The 5,630-nt window shown below is 31.8% G+C and overlaps 1 non-coding gene across 1 annotated transcript; it reads right to left on the bottom strand.

The window, feature by feature from the left end:
* Window positions 1-5,225: 5,225 nt before the first annotated feature.
* Window positions 5,226-5,360, bottom strand: LOC114901197. Its single transcript, XR_003795075.1, has one exon. It is a non-coding gene; the product is annotated as a small nucleolar RNA SNORA70 (small nucleolar RNA).
* Window positions 5,361-5,630: the final 270 nt, after the last annotated feature.

The following is a 5,630-nucleotide window of genomic DNA, read 5'->3' as shown; positions in this document are numbered from 1 at the left end:
AAAATCTCATCTCAATACAGAGACTCTAAATATAGTCCCCCAAAGAAAATTTCTTTCCAGGTGAAGAAAATTGTTACATATATATTTCCAACTGTTCCTAGTCAGTACGACTTAAGAGGAAGTATAGAAATTTTTAGCTAAAGCATGTATCCTGAAGATGCAGAGAAGTTAAAATCTAACAATAGTGCAGGGATTTATATGTGGTCTTTCTGTCTTTCACCATGAACAAAACGGGCTCTTTTCCTTCCAAAAGTGTTCAAGACACTGGTCAGGAAATCTCAACAGGCAGCCTCTAATCTCTTAGTGGAAACTCAATATTCACATCCAGTCCTGTCTGAGACAGATATCCTCAACCACAGTGTAAGTAGCAGCCCAAATCTGACAGCCGCATATTTCCATAATTTGTTCAAAAATGGCAATTTAAAGTTGATTTCCAACTTTGTAAGAATATTAAACCCCACTGAATATCATTTTTTCTTTCTTTTACTTCTTCATATGTCTGTCTGTAAAAGAGGTAAACAGCAGGATTCAATCGCTCAATACTGAAACAATAGGTGTGTACAAGTTGGTACGGGCCAGGAAAAGTAGTCAAGATTACTTATCGTACATATTCATTTCCTTCTTTTATGCTTTTCTCAACCTCAGGCTTCCTTTTTTTTTCCTAAAAATTATCCACTGTTTTTCAGTGTCTGCCTAATGAAACCACCAAACTCTGTGTCCTACCCTTCCTAAAACTAGTCTTTCCAAAATTATCATGTTTTAAATTAAGGCTTTAGCCATTTATTTAGAGAACAGTATTGATATAATCAATACTAAACTGCTAACATCTCTACAATTAATCTGTAACCTGTTTGAAGAACATCAAAATTTCTAAAGAAAAAAACTTTGCATTATATACAAAGATCCATTAAAAACTTTGGCATTTTCACACAGCAATACCATTCTACAAATCTGTTAAAAGAATATTTATATAGTTAAAAACTCATGCAAATATGTATAAATATGTAATTCAGTACTGTTTATAATGTTTATATAAGAAATATAATTGTCCAGGAATAGCTAAATAGGTTTCAGGACAATGGGACTGTGTGCAATTATGAAAAATTATGTAGAATTATGCAGCTATTAATAATTATGTTTATTAATACTTCATGCATACATTAAAATTCACATTTCATCCTTAGGATGTTAAAATTTATTAATTAATAAAGCTATTATATATATAAACCTTCATATATATGATTATATAAAATTTAGAAAATTTATAATTTCCTAAGTAGTAATGTATTCTGTGAGAGTATGGATTATTTTTTGTACTGATATCAAACTCACTTTTCAACTTTTCTATGAGGAAAATGTATATTTTCATTATATCTTAGGATAGAACTTCATTTTGCAAAACAGGAGTATATATTATAATAAAAAGTGAGTACAGTGTAGAAAATGATACACGTACATATAAATATCCATAAGATTTTAGCAGATATGCTTCTGTATATTTTATACATAGATGCAAAGGTAACTAACAAAATTAGAACATAGTGAATGCTATTTTATATTCAGCTTTATTAGCCTAGGTTTATTAAAATTTCCCACATATCATTAAAAATTGTACTCCAAAGACTTAAGTACTTTACATAGTAAAGTCTGAACACCAATAGACTAGTAGGTTTCCAATAAACATTTGTTGATTAAAAAAAAAATGTTTCTCAAATTCCCAAGTGGTATTGATGAAGTAAAGGACATGTTAACTTTCAGGGCTCTTGTTTTCTGTTATGCTCTTAACACTAGGAAATATTAAATAATTTTGGGTTTAACTAGTCATGCCTGATATTTCCTGCTTGTCTGGCCAAGTGTCACCACAGATAATATCATAAAAACAGCTACACTAACAAAAGGAACACATAGTAACATTTTGTTTTTAATTTGACAGATAAAAGGCTAGTTACTTATGGTTTTAAGTTATATTTATTTCATTAGATGTAAATTTGGATTTTTTTTACTTGTGTATTAACCCTCTATTTTTAATTTGGTGAATTTCCTTCTCATATCTCTTACAAATTTTATATTAGAATTTACAATTTTTATATTAATTTTAAAGATTCTTTAGTGTGTGGAAACTAGTTTGGAGATTTTATATATATATATATATATATATATATATATATATATATCCCCATAGTCATGCCTTTTACAGAATGTCCTAAATTTGGGATCATACAGTATGTGTCCTTTTTCAGATTGGCTTTTTTTTTCACTTAGTAATATGCTTTTAAGTTTCCTCCATATTGTTTCATGGGTTTGATAACTCATTTCTTTTAAGTGCTGAAAATGTTCCATTGTCTGGATGAGCCACATTTTATTTACCCATTCCTCTACTGAAGAACTTCTTGGCTTCTTTCAAGTTTTGCCAGTTATGAAGAAAATAGCTTAAACATCCATGTGTAGGTTTTGTGTGGACATAATTTTGCCACTCTTTTGGCCAAATACCTAGGAATGCTATTGCTGGATCATATGGTAAAAGTATGTTTAGTTTTGTAACAAACTGCCAGACTGTCTTCCAAAGTGGCTGTACAATTTTCTCTTCCCCCCCAGAAACAAATGAGATTTCCAATTGTTCCATATCCTTGCAGAATTTGCAGTTGTCAGTGTTATGGAGTTTTGCTACTCTGGTAAGTATACAGTGGCATCTCATTGTTATTTAAATTTGCATTTCCCTGATACAGTATGTTGTAGAACATCTTCTCAATTGCTTTTTTGCCCTGCATATATCTTTCTTGGTAGGATGTCTGTTAAGGTGTTTGGTCCATTTTTTAATTGCTTTTTGTTGTTGTTTGTTTCCTTACTGTTGAGTTTTAAGAGTTCTTTGTACATATTTGGTAACAGTCCTTTATTAGATATGCCTTTAACAAATATTTTCTCCCTATCTGAGGCTTGTCTTATTCTCTTTCACAGAATGTAAGTTTTAAATTTTAATGAATTCCAGTTTATCAATTATTTATTTCATGGATCATGCCTTTGTTGTTTTATCTAAAAAGTGATCATCATACCAAAGCTTATTTAGGTTTTCTCCTATGTTACCTTCAAAGAGTTTTATAGATTTGTGTCTTATATGTCAGTCTGTGATCCATTTTGAGTTAAGTTTTGTGAAGGGTGTAAGATTTGAGTCTAGATTCTTTTTTATTTTTATTTTTAATGTAGATGTCCAGTTGTTCCAGCACCATTTGTTTAAAAGACTATCTTTGCTCCATTTTATTACCTTTGCTCATTTGTCAAAGACCAGTTGACTTAAATATTTACTGGGTTTATTTCTGGACCTCCTATTCTGTTCCATTCATCTGTCTATTCATTTACCAATACCACACTGTCTTGATTACTGCAGCACTATAGAATTCTTGAAGTAGGGTAGTGTCAGTTCTCCAACTTCATTCTTCTCTTTCATCATTCTCAGGCTCTTTTGCCTCTCCATATAAACTCTATCAGTTTGTTGATATCAACAATATAACTTGCAGAGTTTTGATTAGAATTATGTCAAATCTATAGATTAGGTTGGGAAGAACTGACATCTTGACAATATTGATTTTTCCTATCCATGAACATGGAATATCTATCAATTTATTTAGTTTTTCTCTGATTTCATTTATCAGAGTTTTTCAGTTTTCATCACACAGATCTTGTACATGTTTTGCTGACTTATACCTAGGGATTACTTATTTTTGTGTGCTAATATAAATGGTGTTGTGTATTTAATTTCACTTGTTTATTCATTGGATATAGGAGAGCCATTGACTTGTATATATTAACCTGGTATAAGTATATTTTTAAAATTTGTCTTGAAATTTCTACTTTGATCCATGTCTTATTTAGAAGTATGATGTTTAGTCTCTATGTGTTTTAGTTGGGATTTTCCAGTTATCTTTCTATTATTTGATCTCTAGTTTAATTCCTTTGTAGTCTGAGAGCAGTTGTATGATATCTACCCTCTTATATTTGTTAGAGTGTTTTATGGTCCAGTATGTGGTCTGCCGTGGTGAATGTCCCATGTGAGCTTGAAAAGAGTTGTGTGTTTCACTGTTGTTGAGTGAAATACTTTACAGACATCAGTTGTATACAGTTGATAGTGTTATTTAGTTCAACTAGGTCTTTACTGACTTTCTGCCTCCTACATCTGCTCATTGGTGAAAGAGGGGTGTTAAAAGCTCTAACTTAAATAGTGGATTTATTTATTTCTCTTTGCTGTTCTAATAGTTTCTCTTCATGTATTTTGATGCTGTATTGTTAGATGCATAAGAATTGGTATGTCTTCTTGGAGAATAAACCCCTTTTTCAGTATGTAATACCACCTCTTTTCCCCGATAACATTTTAAGCTATGATTTCTACTTTATTCTGAAATTAAGATAGCTACTCTAGCTTTTCTCTTTTTCTGATTAGTGTTAACATGGTATATCTTTATTCATGTGTTTACTTGTAATTAATATGTGCCTTTATATTTAAATTAGGTTTGTTGTAGATGGGTCTTGTTTTTTGATCCAAGCTAACAATTTGCATCATTTAATTGGTCCATTTATACCACTGACATTCTGAGTGATTTTGTTGTAATTAGCATTGATTATATCTGTTCCTGTTCTCTATTTTTGCCCTTATTTTTGCTACTATTTTTGACTTCCATTCTTTTTCTGCCTTTTGTGGGTTTAAAAGAGCATTAAATATGATTACATTTTTTCTCCTTAACATATCAGTTATACTTTTTGTTGTTATTGTTATTGTTTTTCTTTTTGGACAGGAAGTAGGATTTATTGGTGAGTAAACACAGGGCAGTGCTGAAACTCTTATGAGTGCAAGTCTCACCATTTGTCCAGGGGTTATTGTTAGAAATGTATTTTACCCCACAGCCATCTGGGATGAGCTGCTTTTCAGCTACCATGTCTTCAAAATCATCTGCATTAAACTTGGTAAAGTCCTACTTCTTGGAGATGTAGAATTCTAGCAGCCAGCTAACTTGAACTTGTCCCTGAATAGGGCCTCAATCACATGCTTCTTGTTCTTCAGTTTGGTGCAGATGGACATTATGATTTGGCCAATGTGGACCTTGGCCTGTCTAGCTCAGGCTTTTAGAAGCCATCACTCCATACCTGTCTGGAGCCTATGCTGGGGACAATATGAGGTCATACATGAATGTCTACTAGAGACAATATGAGGTCATACATGAATGTCTACTAGAATGGGCTGTCTCCATGTCACTTTGGGCAGCCCATATAAGCAACAGTTTACATACATTACCAAATAGGCTACTACTTGCAGCCATTAGACACCAGGACCCCCATGAGGAAAAAAGCATGGTCTGCTTAACTGGCTGCAGTTTTTTGTTGTTGTTTTTGTTTTTTTGTTTTTAAACTTTTTTTAGTGTTTGTCCTAGAGTTTGCAATATACATATTCAGCTAATCTAAGTCCACTTTCAAATAATTCTATACACATCTCAGGCAGTGTGAATACCTTATGATAACAAAATAATCCCAGTTTCTCCATCCTGTCCCTTGCCTCATTGCTGTCATTCATTTCACATATATTTACATAAGCATACATATATGTAATATATGTATAAAATATAAACATGTATAATCAAATACAT

The sequence above is a fragment of the Monodon monoceros genome, unplaced genomic scaffold, assembly GCF_005190385.1.
Source record: "Monodon monoceros isolate NGI ecotype Baffin Bay Population unplaced genomic scaffold, NGI_Narwhal_1 Super_Scaffold_19, whole genome shotgun sequence".
NCBI classification, from domain to species: domain Eukaryota; kingdom Metazoa; phylum Chordata; class Mammalia; order Artiodactyla; family Monodontidae; genus Monodon; species Monodon monoceros.
Note: the sequence above shows the minus strand (reverse complement) of the source record. Positions and strands in the feature narration are given on the sequence as shown.